Source organism: Xiphophorus maculatus, chromosome 21 (assembly GCF_002775205.1).
Source record: "Xiphophorus maculatus strain JP 163 A chromosome 21, X_maculatus-5.0-male, whole genome shotgun sequence".
NCBI lineage: Eukaryota > Metazoa > Chordata > Actinopteri > Cyprinodontiformes > Poeciliidae > Xiphophorus > Xiphophorus maculatus.
This window is the reverse complement of record NC_036463.1, coordinates 13,073,146-13,089,982: the sequence shown is the minus strand read 5'-3', so window position 1 is coordinate 13,089,982 and position 16,837 is coordinate 13,073,146. Positions and strand designations below refer to the sequence as shown.

General features: G+C 38.8%; 1 protein-coding gene across 2 annotated transcripts in view; it reads right to left on the bottom strand.

Moving 5' to 3' along the window:
• sema5a (semaphorin 5A) overlaps positions 1 to 8,017 on the bottom strand; it is a 147,661-nt gene extending 139,644 nt beyond the window's left edge. Inside the window, exon 1 of one of the 2 annotated variants that reach the window (XR_002751996.1) lies at positions 7,474 to 8,017. The gene's annotated coding sequence lies outside the window, so the exon portion shown is untranslated. The remainder of the gene's footprint in view (positions 1 to 7,473) is intronic. The other variant, XM_023326557.1, reaches the window with a different exon arrangement.
• Between the last annotated feature and the right edge of the window lie 8,820 nt (positions 8,018 to 16,837).

Here is a 16,837-nt window from a genome sequence, read left to right as displayed (position 1 = left end):
TTATAACTCGTCTTTTTTTCAGTATATATTGCTCTGATAAGCCCTGCGTAATATTTCAAAGCATAGATAAATGTTTTCATTTGGTGAAGATTAAAGGATTTTCTGTATTTATATCCTCTCACTGATCAAATTAGAGCTTTTCTGGCTGTTTGTGTTGCTACAGAAAACATGAAGCTGGGATAGCTCTAAACATATTACATCAAAAGCACTTTTTGAATCCTAAAATGATGCACTCAATTAAGATAAGAAGCAATGAAGCAATACCAGAGAGAAATAAAACCCTAAAAAGTACAGATTGGGTCAATCAGATCCAATGTTGGTGCAACACCCAAAACTGATGTCATTCTATGGTTGGATATTCAGCAGAGGTCATTGACCCATAATTTATGATTTAGCTTTAGCATAGTGGCTGTGTGGCACCCCCGTAGTGGCCATTAGTACTGAATGCAGCTGCCTACGGTTGAAAAGTAAAGCACTGTTTTAAAACTCTAACTAGCACTCTAAAGAAATTTTAATTCAATAAAAAATTGATTTTTGGGGTTAAACATATTAAGGATGTTTTAACTCACATTGTCATTCCCACAGTGTTGTAAACCATGCATGATTTACAACATTTAGATAGGTACATCTAAATAGTAAACCATGCAAATTAGGTAGTGAATTAATTTAGCAACTTTAGTGTAAATAGTTTAAATTGGATTAAATTTAGCAACAGCCATTTGCTTCCTTGCTTACTGAGAAGTTGTTAGCAGACAGACTGTTGTTGCAGAGTTAGTCTTTCTGTGTAACACCACCTTTTCAGGGCTACGCTATTGTGGACAGAGAGTCAATATAACAGATATATGTCTTGTATTTTCTGCAAACATTTAGAGCAGTGGAAGACATCTCATGTTGCAAGAGTAACAAAGGAAACAAATCTAGAGGTTTATACAACAGGAAGGCTTGAACATGGAAATTTGTTTTATCTAGTTGTTTGGTTTTCATGTCCATTTGTAATAAAGCATAGCGATTTGGGAAAAGTTGGCAGCCTGTTGGAAAAATGTTGCTGGATTTAAAGCATATTTCCATTGAAGGGATTACTACATAAGAAGTATGCTGTTACACATGGAAATGACTCTGCAGATGACAAAGTGACAGCCATAGTTTTTGATATTAATCTGTTGCATCTCCCTCCTCTTAGCAGTCTGCATGATGATTTATCAGCTCTGTAACACAATATTGACACTAACAAGAAAGAAAACGTAATTATCAATTTTTTTAATAATAATGCAGCTAAAGGCAAATATTAGCAGCATAGCTGAGACATTTTATATATTTGTTTGTGACACCAGGATAAGAACAAGACTATATATAGAAGACAAACTGCTCTTCCTTGGGAAAAAAGGCATTTAAATTAAAGATCAGAGCATCTCAACCAACAAGCATTAAAGGTTTCCAGGCAAGTCACTTCCTCTGCTTACATATAAAATCTGAAAGCAAACACAAGCTGAGCCCCTGCTTTAGCAATAGCTGGTTGTTAATTTAGTTGTGCCTATACATAGCAGAGAGTGTTAAAGTCTCACAGGAGGCAGTCCAGTTTTACTCTCACCTCTGAGGTGCGAGCCGCAGCGTGAAATGAAGAGGCTCCTACAAAAGGAGAGTTATACGAGCTGAGCCCTGCTATCAAATGATCCTCTCATTCCTACTTGAAAGTCGTTCATCTTTCATAGAATTACTACAGGGTGACATCCCACAGAGGAAAGGGGAAAAAAGACAAAAAAAAAGCATGTACTAACCCCTCTGCCTGCCTGTGCGCTTGGTGAAAACTCATGACTCACTTCCCTATCCAAATGGCCCCAGAGAACCCGATCAGTCAATAAACAAAGGCTGGCAAAGCATCTTCCCTTTTTCATCCTGGATTCTCTCATTTTAAATCCTCTTTTCACCTCTTCTCCCCTGCACCTCCCTGCTTATTACGCTTCATCCCTCCTCTTACTGCCCCTGTGTTCCTCTTCACCTATCCCTCTTCCCTACCTCATACTGATACAAATATAGAAGAAAATGAAGTCAAAACAACAACAACAAAAAGTTTACAGTAATCACTTTTGTTGTCACTAAAGTTTGCCACCATCTCTCTTCTTTTAACCTTTCTAACATCCTCGCAGCTTGATCCCCGAGTGCAAAAAGAGGCTTTGGGGATTACTTAATCGTGACCCAAATACAGTCCCTCTTTTTGGTTCTGTGCTCATGTCATGGTTAAAAGACAGACTCCTTTTGCTATTTGAGCTCAGTTTGAGGTTGTAGTAGAGAAAGAGGACAGAGCTAATGTAGTGTAACAGTGCAGGGTGAGCGACTGGCGGGCTCAGCGGAGATAATTCCCTCTGACGTGCGGACATGAAAACTGGATGTTTCACTCAAAATTGCAGATATCCGCGCTCGAACCCAACGACAATAATAATAGCGGGTCTAGCATTGTGTGTGTCACCTGCCTGCATTTCTCTTCCTCTGTCTCTGAAGTCAAATTCCCAACACCTGCTCTTGTGCTGTTTAACATGCAGTGTGAAATTACAGTGCTTCCCCCCGCCTGTTCAACAAGGATGCGTCCCATCAGAGAACTGCTGCGTGCGTGTTTTGTCTGATACGTGAGCACTTTTCATCATGTCAGTCCCACCTCTTGCTCATGTCTGATGCAATTCTGAAAGTCTTTCCTTCTTTTAAGACTTCATTAAATATTTCCTTATTCTTTAAAAATATCAAATCATTAAGAACTAGCTCTTAGAGAAGGTGATGGAACACTATTGATGATGCTGAAATCAGACATTTGCATACTCTGTACACAGGTAGGCACCTCTTTGTTTCCCCTCAATGTCTGAAATTAAATCAAATTAAAGTTTTTCTGTTTTAGGTCTTGGTTTCTAACTAAATTCTACAAAACTGACTTTTTTCATCACTTTCTGCAAAGTCAGAACTACATAACTTTCCTTAGGATTTTGCAGGGTTGTGGAAAAGGTTTATGCGTCCTTTCAACAGTGTATGCAAACATCTGGTTTCAAGTGTAGTGTCATGTCGGGTTTGTGTGGACAAACAACAGATGCTGTGTTGTTGCCATATGATAGTTTCCTCTTTGGCGATGAAAAACAGAAATGCACTGAATGACTAACTTTCATTTCCTTTGTGATGGACAGGCTCTCAAATTCACTGTGGGAAACCTCCGAGTTGCCATAGAAACACCATACCATCTCTCAAATTGACAGACAATAACAGAAATAAAAGGAGGGGTGGAAAAACGTTTGCACACACCGTTGCAACTTTTTCATGTATGGTATGTGGAAATAAATCAGGAAGGTATCAAAACTCAGTGCTACAGACTTTAAAAAAAATGTGCTTAAGATCAAAACAAAAACCATACCTAGTTGAACCTTTTACATTTTGTCATGTTAGAACCACAAATATACAAGCCAGAAATATGATTAAGAAATGTAATAGTTGATGTCAAGCATTTTTATGTGATTGAATGGCCCAGTCAAAGTCTAGACTTAAATCCAACCGGGAATCTGTGGAAAGATTTGAACATCAATGTTCATCAGCGCTCGCCATCTGATCTTGTTAAACTTGAGGTATTTTGCGAGAAAAAAAATGACAAGAAATGTAGATCTGTATAATACCAACTCAGGGGACTGAAGACAAATGAATCCCAAAGGTTAGTAGATTTTCTAAAATACACAGAATTGTGTTGTTCTAACAAAACAAAATTTGAAAAAACAAAAAAAAACAAAACGTTTGCATGGCACTGTATGGATCCACATCAAGCCTGAAAACACAAGTGTCAGGAAAAACAAGGGAGGAATTAAATGATGACAAAGTGGCTGTGATGTATAAATACCTCTGGGTAATGAGAGGACAAACCCCAGCAGGAAGCAACAGAAACCACTTCAACTATTGTTTGAGTCTCTGAGTTTACTTGCATAGGAGGAATTCGCCTACTGGGAGAAATTTAGTAAAATCAGTTCTGTCATGCAGTTCTCAGCCAATAAAGTCAAATTCTTTGTGAAGGCAGGGCGAACAGACACCAACCATCCCCCAAAAAATTCTACTTTGTTGGTGCCAGATAAATAATTAACCAAAAGACTCTCAAAGAAGAACACTCTGGGGCCATAGGGTAATGACTGTTTAGTTTACATGTGCATGATTATGCCTTTTACTCTCACTCTCAGCAGGGCTGGACCCCCATTGAGACGCCGGATCACAAAGGTCAACAACAATTGGCTTGTCATTCTGTGGGTTTCCATAGTTACCGTGTGGGCTGCCGGGCCGCCGGGATCATTTTCATCACAGAGTTCTTCCTGGCTAGGGCTAATTGCTGTGTTTGTGCTGGTGTCAGTGCTAGGGCAATCTGCCATCACAATGCAAATATCATAGCTGCTAGTAAAACAGCATTCTTCACTACAAACTCAGGAATATGCAACTCCATACCCGGGATGCCAATTTTTACAGTTGTTAAATGTGTCAGTTTCAATTTAATAGGATAAATCGTAGTGGTGTTTATGTAGTTATTATATGTGCAATTTTCCACATGTAAAATGTCTCAAAATTCACATGAGACTTTCCAAAACTATTCACCCCATTTATTTTTTGTAGAAAACCAACATGCAATCAAATCTGAGAGCTGAGAATTTTTCTACTTATTTTCAAGTTAGCGGTTTTGCTTATTTTTAAACAAGCTCACCGCTGATATAAACTGACCTGTCGTCTGAAAATGGATGTAATCACACTCTCTAAGTAAAACTGAATTTGTGGTTTCAGTCTTTGTTTTCAATATTCCCAAAGAATTTCAGCATTCACGGTACAGAAAAGGCCTAGTTAATGAGTGAAAATAATTTTGCCTTCTAGACCTCCATCCATCTCTCCATTGTCTAAAGAGTCATGGGAGGGGGTGGGAGGTGGGGTGGGGCTTCTGCCCATCTCCAAGGCAAGAGACGAGCTTTACCTTGGACAGGTCGCGAGACCATCAAAGGGCAACACAGGACAAACAACTATGCACACACAAACTTGTACCTAGCGGGCAATTCAGAGCAAACAGTTTACCTAAGAGTAATGTTTTTGTGTTTTGAGAGGCAGCCGGATCCCGTCCAGACATGGGTTATGTATTTCTATCGGTGAGCACGGTGTGATGACAGAAGGGATAAACACTGTGATGGGACTGAGCCTTTAAGATTAGATTAAACAGTTCATGGTATCAAGCCTTTTACCATGATCAAAACAAAAAGAGAAAAATAAAATCTAAATACCCAAAGGAAGGCTGCTGAAGGCTCTGCACTCATACTCAGTAATCATTTTCATGTTACAAAGTGCATGCCTCAGGTCTGAAAAACAATCGGTCATAAATGATATAGTAAACAGTTATATCCATTCAATTATACACCGTTGAGCATGAGCACTGCTGTGGGGACAAAGCCGCAGGGCAGCTGTGCACAAATGGATGCATAGCATTTAATTTATATGCATTATTTCCTTTAATTTGACATTTTCTCTCTGATCTCACCAAAGAGTTTCCGAAGGCTGAAGACATGTGAATTGCACTCTTAAACTCAAATTTGAAGGCTAAGAAATGCTGGAATGAAACTTTCATTCTGTCCTGAATAGTTTAACAAAACCACAGGTTAACAAATTCAAGGGCAGCTTTTTGCTAGAGCATTATAATTTGACTACTTTGAAGTGCTCAGAAGAAATGCAGCAGTTGCAAATAAATACTGCAACTACAGGTGCATTTATTTGCACCGAATCAGTCTTTCAATGGGGCAATGAATTATGTTCGACTTCTAATTAAAACTTGATTTACTTTATCGATTGACAAATTTAGCAAAAACAGATTCAATTAAAAGGAAGTTAGTTTTTTTTTTTAATTTAATGTCATATTATTGGATTTTATGAGAGAATATCACATCTTTTGAACCCTGTTTTTGTTTTATTATCAATGGTTTAAAAGCCTGGAATATACTTAAAGCAAAATAAAACAGAAAACCTAAAGAAAAACAAAATAAGTGCAGGTTTTAGCCCTCTATGGCATGACTTTTTATTTTTGTGGGGAAGAAATATTTTCCTGCATTCTTTGGGAGCTTGGTGGTCCCTAATTACATGTCAATCATAAAATCGGACTCTGACACCTCCTGGAACCAGATTTGGGTTTGTTGCCTCAGGGTAACATTGGTCTAGAACACCAAGATTGTCTACACTGATTATGAGAAATGAAATACAAATCAAACAAAAACTATATTCATAAAAGAACTATTTTTTGGACAAAAATATGTCAAAAATCATGCCCCCCAAAAAATAAAATAAAGGAGCAATGTGAGGTACAGCTATGTGGTTTGTTGCCTGAGGGCAACGCCATGCCATAGAGGGTTAGGTAGCAGAAACAGACCAAAACATGTAGCATAGCAGCTAACATTTTTGATTTTTCTCAATTTATTTGTTTAGGTTTATCTAACAATGGTTTTAAACAGTTAAGCCTGCTCAAACAAAAAAATAAACAACTATTTAATATGTATCTAACTAAATAAATGCATGTTTAGATCCTAAAACAAATCAAAAAGTAAACAGCTATTTTTGATTTTTAATTCCTTTTTTATCCAGTTCTTTCTTTATCCTATGTGACACATCTTTTGGGGCCATTATTAAATACTGGTTCTCAATTTGATGGTGCATTTATTTTATTGAGTAATGATACGTGATATCATAACCAAAGAGTGAAACGTAAAAAAACTAAAAGGTAGAAAAATCCCTTCTAGGGAGGAGGGATGAATGCAAAGTCTATGATTGATACAATCAGCTGGTAGGTAACTTTTCCCATTATATGATCACCTTGACCATGTTGTGCTATGTCTAGGAGGGCATTGGACTGAATATATCTAAGTCTGAATGTAGCAGTTTAACTGGATTCTATTTGAGTGAATTGACTTTTTCGTTAAATTTGGAGTTTAGACAACTGAACATGTTTCTCTTGCAGTCACGTTCATTATAATTTGGTGCTATATGGAGGAAAATAATGAGTTGACCCCAACCTACCAATGCTGTTTAAACCAACAACTTAAGAATTAAGATGTGAGTTGAAGGGGGGAAGCCAGACAGAGCTGTGAGTGTGTTATTGAGTAGACTTCAGCTTTGTAATCGTGACGGCTGCACTCTGCCAGCACCACCATGTGGTCAGTAATTGAAGGGCACGAAGAAAAAACTTCTAAAACTGATTATCTTTGTTATGGGTGGTTCGTGAGCGGGTGTGTGTTTCGTGCTTTAAGACGGAGCATCCCTATATAGCAACAGCATGTCATCAGTCAATCTGAAATTGACTTGAAATCGCCCTTTACTGATCAAACAAAACCGTGCGCGTATTTAGCAGGAAACTGATGCACAATCCACGTGAGAATGCTCAAAATTGTAAATATTAGCAATGAAGCAGACAGAGCACAACATAATGATAATGCTTTTGTCTCTTACCAAGTAAAGTGCCCAACTCCCGTTCATCTAGCACTGAGCAAAACTGCGTGTCTTGTCCCAGTGAGAAGAGTGGTGGGGTAGCTGGAAATGAAGAGGAGCTGGAGATGAAATATCCTTACAGCTTATTTGGCTCTGGGAATGACGACCACGTTCAAAAATAATTGTAATGAAAAACAAAAACTCCTTCTGTCTCTACAGGGATTCCTCTGTGCTCTGTCTCGTCCCTCCGGAGCTACGTGTGCTATTTCTGCCCCACGGGGAAGCGCTCACCGGGACCAAGCTGCCCGGCGCACGGTTCGTAATCGGACACCGCACTATCGTGCTGCGCCACGCACCGAATGCCTTCACTCCGTGTCGCGTTCAGCTTTTAAACAAAAGAAGCACTTGCACCCTGAAAACGCCAAAAAAGAAGAGGAAAAGAAAAAAAAAAACTTTTTGTATCTCAGCTATAATGGCTGCTTGTGCAAAGAAAAAACACAGCCAGAGGAGCGGAGGTGGGCGCTGTGTCCACAATGCTGCTTTCAGTTAAAGCTGCGCAGCTCAGGAGCAAGGTTTTTGTTAGCTGAGCACTGCGCCCCCACTTCGCGCGTCCTCTCCGGCTGGGAGGAGAGACGTGGCAGCGACGCACAGCTGTCCTGCAGGTGGAGGGAAATAAGTAAAGACCATACAACGATGGAGCAACAAGTGGACTGACGGAGATTCGTTAAACTGGATTTTTATGGTGATATATTGAGAGCAATATCACATTTAATCTGGTTAAAGGTCAGCACCATGGGAAAGCTTCATGTAACCCTGGGAAGTTTCACATTGTGGGACTGCGCACATGTTCTCCCACGTATTCAGATATATAAATACATACATACATATATATATATATATATATATATATATATATATATATATATATATATATATATATATATATATATATATATATATATATATATATATATATATATATATATATATATATATATATATATATATATATTTCTTTCTTTTAAAGATTCAGTGTTATTAGAAAAGTTAGTCTTTCGAGCATATCTACACTTTGCTCTCTGGTCAGATGAAACCAGAGGCGTATTCTATATGTGAAATTTTAATTGAGGCTGCAAACAAAAACCTCCACCACCACCACCACTGGGGAACAGGGTGATGGGAGCATCATGCTGTGGGTATGTCCTTCATTACAGGCCACAAAAGACTTGAAAACAGGAGGAAGATTTTCTAAACATACAACCAGAGCTAAAACTGAATGACTTAGGTCACACATTCAAATGTTACAAAGGGGCCACTCAAAGTCAGCACAAATGTGAATATTTAAACCTCCTAGTATCCACAGTTGCTTTTAGAAGTCAAAACAACTTTTATTGTGGCACTTCACAAATCTGACTTCAAGTGAGAATGGCAAGAATAATACAAAAATAATTTAAAAAAAAATCCCTAAGCAATGTTGTTTGCAGTTTGGACGAATGTGTTCTGGTCAGACAAGACCAAGGTTGAACTTTCTGGTCTACATGTAAAATACTGGAAAGCTAGCACCACACATAACCCTGAACACGTCTCCCTCACTGTGAAATAGTGGCAGCATCTGCGGAGATGCTGTTCTTTAGCAAGAGCAGGAAAGCTGGTCACTAGTGGATGTGGGGAGGGTGGAGAGTGGATATGAAAACAAAATAAGGAAAAAACACCCTAAACATACTGCCACTCCATGTGATCATATCTCAAATAGTTTTAAATCAACTTATATCAATGTGTTACAATGACCCTGTCAAAATCCAGACCTGTAGTCAATTTACAAAATCTGTGGTAAGTAAGTAGCTCTGGACTGGTCTCACCTGGAATAAACAACAAAGGGGTCATGCATAAAGAAAACAGAGAAAGTTAACAATGAGGTTTAACTCTTCATCCTGTCTTACTGACCCTGAGCTATTTTGCTCAAGAAGAATGAGCAAAAATGTAATAGTCTACATTTACAAAGCTGGTGGAGAGACACCACAAAATCCTTGCAGCTCTGCTGTATTGCCATCAAGGTTGGTGCTGTAAAAGACTGATGTAAATCCACACCCCTCTCTTCAGACTTTCACTTGATGAACAAGTTTGAAAGCCGTGTAGCATTTTGATCTCACTTCACAATCGCGTACAGTCAAAAATCATGCAAATAAACACGTTGAAATCTGTAGATGTCACCGTGTCATTTCTAACAGGGCCTATGACAAAAGGAGAACGGCAGTGTTAGCCAGTTATGACGTGTATTCTAACAGCGAGATCCCCGGTGGCCATTCATCCTCTAGTCTAATGATTGAATGCTCTGAAATTAACTCCTTACCATCAAGCTGGAAAGACCCACAGCTTCAGGGCTTTGACAGATAGCTTGTTTCTGTCTCTTTGATGGACACACAGCAGAGTCACCAGCAGCTTGTTAATGCGACTCTATGTTAAACAGGAACGTGCCTTTGTGGATGCCTCTGCTCCCGTGTACCCACATCTAAATTCAAATTAGGTCATTTTCATAAAAATGTTGCTACCCACATGAGGGAAGTAAAGCTGAGATTTACATTTCAAGTGGCCTCTGTACAACTCTGGGAAATGCGTAGGGGAACCTTTTCTTATCTGTGGTGGATGCAGGGAGAGAGCGCAGATCTGCTGGATCTTAAAGCAGATTGGATGAAGATATGTCAAACTAAAGGCAGCTGTGATTCAGGAATAAAGATATCTTGCCGAAAGAAAAAAGGTCTTTGCAAGCACTACTAGAATTGACTTTGCACTAGAAAACCAGCTCAATTGTGTGTATGCTTTCATTCATTCTAAGTGCTGTGACCTCCAGAACTTTTTTCTCCTCGCATCAATTGAATTTCTCTCCCTTTTACGCTGCACGGCTTGCTCTCTTTTACAATAGATGTTTTACTCCCTCATGGCCAAACTCACAGAGCTCCAGCTCAACTTCAGAATGAGGCTTTAGTAGCCTGGCTCCACACAGTGAGCAGAATTCATCAGTAAAAACAATGGAGTGGCTTTGAACGCGCCATCAGACACAGAGATGGATGACGGTACATTAGCTCATGATTGGAGCCATGAGACAGATGGAAACAAAGATACGACTGCTCTCAGGTCTTTGGAGTTGTATATATTGTTGTATTGCTGGGCAGAAGCTTCCCACAGTTCACCTTATCACCATAAATCATGTTCCTATGCTGCGTTTCATCCTGCGGTTTCTGTTGAAAGTGCAGAGTCGACTTTTTTTCCCCAATTAATTACATTTTCTTAAAGCTTTTCAACTTTTCATATTATGTCATAATATGATCAAAAACAACAGATCGCCACAAGATGACTCTTGCTGAATTTATTTAAACTAAATGAAAGTAAAACAATAAAAATATTTTTTTTATATTTTTATATTTGCTGTATGTCAGCAACAGCCTTAACATACAGCCATAGTCTCAACAGGATGACTTCAATTAGTGTATTTGTTTATTGGAAAAGTCTGGACTAGGGGTCAGCAACCTTTTCAATAAAAATTTTGCTCCTCTATTGCAAAAATAATTACAACAAAATTAATCACTAAACTTTTGCAAAAGAAAAAAACAACAGGAATATAGGCAGCCCACTTGAAATACAAAGCGTCTACTTTGAAAATGAAAAACATTAATTTACTTTTAAAAGCCTTGCACTATTGCATCCCTTCTGTTGTAGATGCTCTGTACAGATAAAGCATAAAAACAGACAGAACAAAATTCATCCTTTCTTATTGCCTTTAAATTAGAAACATTTCTGATTTGATTTTTGTCAGAGTCACAGTGTAGAGGTCAAAGAGCCGTAATTGGCTCTGTAGCTGCAGATTTTAGACCCCTGACCTTGACCTACAGTAGATCTAATTGAGATTTTCTCTTGCAAGACTTAACAACTGATGTTCACTGACCCTCTCTGTCCAATCGCACTAAGCTTAAATTATTTAGTAAACCCAAATAGGCAGTAGGTTACACCTCAATATGTAAAAAGTAAGCAGAGACTTGTAGCTAAAGACTTGTTGCAGAAGTTGCAGATTCTGAAAATTAAACTATCATCTTCCTTCAACTTAATTATTCACTATTTTCTGTTGATCTCTTACATAAAATGCCAATAAAATATAAATAAAACATTTGACGTTTATGGGTCTGAAATTACAAAACATGGAAACTTTCACAGGGTTTCAATATTTTAACATTGCACTGTAGGTTCAAAGACATCTTAAGCTAATTATTCCAACACATTCTCTCTCATTTCTATTTATTTGTTGTTCTGTTTACCGACTGTAAGCTCTTGCACTTGCGATGAATTATGTGCATGTTATTAGTGACTGTAAAGAGCGGTTGAAGGAGGAGATGCTAACAGCCGGCCAAGTTCAGTGCTTTTGTGCCAATCCTTAGTTGACCGTAGCCAAGACCCCATATTCCTTCTGTCAAACAGGCCATCTGTCATGCTGTTTTCTGCCATATCATGTCCCAGGTCAGCCCACACCTTGCAAACACATTCAGCCAATCAACCCACCAATGGGGACATAGAAAATATGCCCTCTCATTGACACACAGAGAGAATATTTTCACACGTTGAGGCTGAAATACGATGGCTGCAAAAAATGAGTGACACATGAGGTTTTGCCTGACTCGGGTTGCAAACGGAGGTGAAGGTGCAGGTGAGGTAAGGGGAGCAGGAGATGGTGTTTAAAGGCAGAGCAGGGGTGCATGACTATGAAAAGATAGTAAGGGGTGAGGGAGAAGAACTGGCCAGCTGTGAAAGACTGCAGTCATTTCTCACTCTCAGCTCCATACCTGCAGACTCAATGAGCCGTTCCCGTGCTGCAGCAGGGCCAAAGCCGTGCGATTTCTCAGGCTCATTCAGCCCTACCACGCCTGCAGAAACAGACGCATCCAGGGCCTTGTAGTGCCAAGACTCTGCAAATCTACTTCCCCTGCTACGATTCGCTGAGTGAAAGATTGAGCAATGACACTGTGACATTTAAGGGTGTCAGATCATGTGTCAGGTGGGGGTGAGCTTGTCGGTGTCACCAACAGCAACATTGTTTTAGATTTGGATTTATCAAATAAGTAAATGAGACAATGTTTAAATATTCTTGTATTTCGTTATATAGCCTGTTTTTGTGGCATTCCTACATTTTCTACATCCTCTCCAGAACCAGGTCCTGAAGGCAAGAGTGAGTGCAGAGGTCTGCAGATGTTCATTATATCCTGTTATATGTTCAGGCAGACACAAGGGTTCTTAAGCAAATCAAGATATGTAAATTTTCCAGTGTATTTCGGTTCTGACCAGATGTGTTTAGTGAGGGGATAGATGTGTCCAAAATAATGTTTTTTAACATGGAGAAGAACATTATCAAAAGCTGAAAAACAAATTACAGTGAATATCACTTTTTTTTGACACATGTAAAAAGCATCTAAATATTTGCTTAATCAAAACCTCAAGCGGCCCATTAAGTGATGATCCTGGCTAATTTTCAGCTTGGATCTGGATATATACTTTCAATTATTCTGATGTCGAAAGTCAAAATTCAGCTTCTTTGTTGAAACATCCGGATTATATTCTTTAAATCTCCAGAAAAGAGTCGTTGTGGCCATGCACTCTCACAAAGTTCCCAGGCCTTTTGGAAGAGAAAGACACCCACAGCATCACCGTCCCTGCAATGTACTCAACAACAAAATATCCATCCATTCAGCCATGATTTATAGTGGCTGTAGTGGGAGGAAGCTGTAGTACCCAAAAAGAACTGATGCATGCATGGAGAGAACACAAAAACTCCATATAGAAAGACTCCAGGCTGGGATTTGAATCTGGGACTATTGCTTCTAATTGCCCCACTGCGACCACCTACCACAAACAACATAGACTATTTGTTTACAAAATATGCATTTATTTTAAGGCTTTTTACACATCTTCACCAGAAGTGCCAATAAATGTGTCAGAAACTGTGACAGTGACGCTACTCCTCAACAAGCCCCTCTTCTATGAATAGGATTTTTATTTCTTAGTTTATTTATTTCTTTTTTTTTTCCAGTAAAAAAATAAATAAATAAATAACCCTCCAAAATCTCTCAAAACACTTTTGACTCTTTGAATCTTTATATGCCAGGGATGAGCTCTAAAACTCTTCTGAAGCATTGTTAACACTTTTTTTTTTTAAACACACTCCACTCTGAGACTTTTGTTGTGTTTTATGTAAAACTAAAGAGGTTTCCTAGTTAATCTTTATGGAAGACTTCCATCTTGTAGCATTAAATCCAAATGAGAAAAAGCAATCAACCATCAAAAAACAAAACTCTACATAAACAACACAATAATTGTTGGAAATTTAATCAGAATTTTCACATACACTCCAAAGCTTTTGAAAAGGCCTTGAGCTGAGATGAGATGACGTGCACTCCAGCAGATAATGTTCCTGAGATTGTCAAAACATGCAATATTTATGATTCAGAAGTGTTGTGATCAAGAACCTGTCTAGATGAATGTCGCTGCATTGCATCGCAGCATCCTTTAATGTCAAGTTAAGCAATCTCATTCTGCTTGTTGTAAACTCAGTAAGCTTTCGAAATGTAATTAATTTATGAGTAGTGTAAAGCCCTGAATGCACAATTGTCTTTTTACTCCTCTTGAATGATTGCATGTCTCAGACCTTATATAACAGAGAAGCTACTCTCCCAGTAATGGATATTCTCACTTCAAATTTTGATTTGGAATATTCCGAGATTAATTGCAGGGTTGGGGAAGTTAATAAAATTAGCTTTGGTACTGAAAGTGCAAACTGCAACCTGTATATTTTCCAAAGCCTCTTCCAACTCGAGTTCAGAGCCTGGTGATATCCTTTTATGCAGCTTCTGCAATGAGACGCCTGAGACAGTGAGAGACACAGAATTAGAGCCATAACAGAATCAAAGCACCAAAAAGCTAAGCAATGTTACAATTTAGAACAAAATTATAATTCTACAACATAAAAATATGCTGGAACCACTTAACAAATAAAGATAGAAACATTACATTTAATTTAAATACAAAATTAAAATAATGCCTGCATGATGTTGAGAAGGCAGTAGGCATTAAGAAAATGCAACAGAACTGAACAAAGGGAAACTAAATTTATTGGCAGAGAAAGTTAACTTTCTTTTCCAATAAAGTAAGTTTATCTGTGGATACTGTGTGGAGCTGAAAGTATCGGTGTGTAGGATATGAAACATGTATAGGTGGTTCTGACTGAGCTGTTGAGAATCCAGTTACTTTAACAACACCCAGCTGTGCGTAGGCCCTCACTAATGTAAATCTGAGCTGTCCAAGCTTGGACTCCACGAAACGCTAAAAAGAAACTGTGCCAACTCCAAAATATCTCTAACCTGCGTAAAATAAAAATGGCTGAAGATTCCACTGCTTCTCAGACATCTCAGTATTCACTGCAAAAAACAAATTAATCCAAAATTGGTCCAAACGTTAAGCCTGTCGCTGATAATAAAATTAAATTGTCAGTTTGCGGAAAGGGAGCGACTTCCTGGCTAGTTTCTTCACAAATTTTGTTGCTTCAGAAATGGAAGAAACAACAAGTTTACATTTTTTTCTCCCTTACTCACAGCTTTTAGTTTTAAGAAAAACAAAAGTCTGTAATTAGGGTATGTTACGAGCTTTCAGGGAAAACACTTTACTAGCAAACACAGAACAAATTAGGATTTAGTTCGATACCCAAAGGTACCATTCTCATAAAACGACCAACTAAGATACAGAAGTGTTCCTTTAGGTGTACCTTTGCTGTGTTTATGCAGATGAATGGGATTCCATATTGTTCGAGTTAATATTTTCTTTATATTTAAACCTGTATTCTTGCTTAAACAGGTGAAACATGTCTATAGCAAGGGAAAATAACACTTGAACAGATGGACCCAATTGCCACTGTTCGCAACATCAATAAGGAAGTTTACTTCATCTTTATCCTACCCTTGGTGTGTCTAGCCCTCATCAGTCTGCTATAATGGTCTCTGGATGTGTTATATAGTAGTTTTAGGGCAGAATCCATCCAAAGGCAGTGAGCAAATGGACAGAGTGAGGTAATAAAATGCAGGGCCAGAGTCCAGGGGGTCATCTCTCTAGTTTTCTACTGATATTCTGGCTGGACGTATCTGTCTTTGTCCTCCCCTCTGTGGTCCATGATGGATAGCAAAAGGAATATGGCTGATGGTGAAATATTTCCTGTTCTTTTAGGGTCTTCTTTTTCTCCCTTTCTTTTTTTCTTCCAAGATCACCATTAGCAAAGAGGCAAAGTTAAGGGTTGGAGAGATGAACTCTGTGAAATTCAATCATGGGAATTGAAGGTTTGGAGGCGTGAGGTCTTGGCCCCATGGGCGGCTTGGAGATTGCTTCAGATTAATTAATGTCAAAAAATGGAGCGGGTTCAGGCCGTAGAGCACAATTAGATATGGGACTGCTGGGCATGATGTTCACTATTCAGTGTAAAAAAAAAGGAGAAGAAGAGGTGATACCTGCTGATTTCCCCCCCCCTGCTTGTGCAAGGAGAATATTTCAAATTTGGAGTTAGTAATTTTGAGCATTGAACAGTTATTTAAGTGGAAATGGTTTAGGCAAAATCTGCCCATGGCTAAATAAACAGAAAAATACCGACTTTTATGACTGTACTCAAGCTGCATATAACCAGACAATGAAAAGTAAGTAGAACTATCTCTGTCTCCTGTAAAACACAACATGCTGAGAGTTAAGTGGTGGTTAAAAGGGGGATAACATTCAGTTAGAATGTGCAGATGTTTTTCTAAAGTTTGAACTATACAATCAGTTTGGGCTTCTGTGTAAATACATCCCATCCCTCTACAATCAGTCTGACTCAACTTTATTTTGTTCCTGATATTTCAAAATTTAACCTAACCTCAAGTAAATTCTCATTCAACTCCAGTCACTTCCTAAACTTTTTGGGTACAGACACAACACCGCTTTATGAGCCGCTTAGATTTTAGGCAGGTGAATAAGCTACATCCTGCTCCATTTAGTCCATGGGGAACTGGAGTAATCGTTCACCATCACTTTTCACAGGGAACAAAAATAAATCCTCCAATTTTCAGCTCAGGCAAAGCCATTTGTTTGCTTCACCACCATCCTGTGGTTGCGGGTGACTGCACGGACCTCTCACCACATGGCACTCACTGTCCTCTCGAGAGCACACATCCACACATCTCTGTGCTCACAAACAGAGGGCACAAGGATCACGGTAATATTTCACACAAAAAACACACAAGATCTTTAAAGCTGGGTGCTTCATCTCCGCACTGCCTGATTTGACTTGTGCTTTTGTTCCTTTGACGCGGATCAAATTCCAGAAGGACTA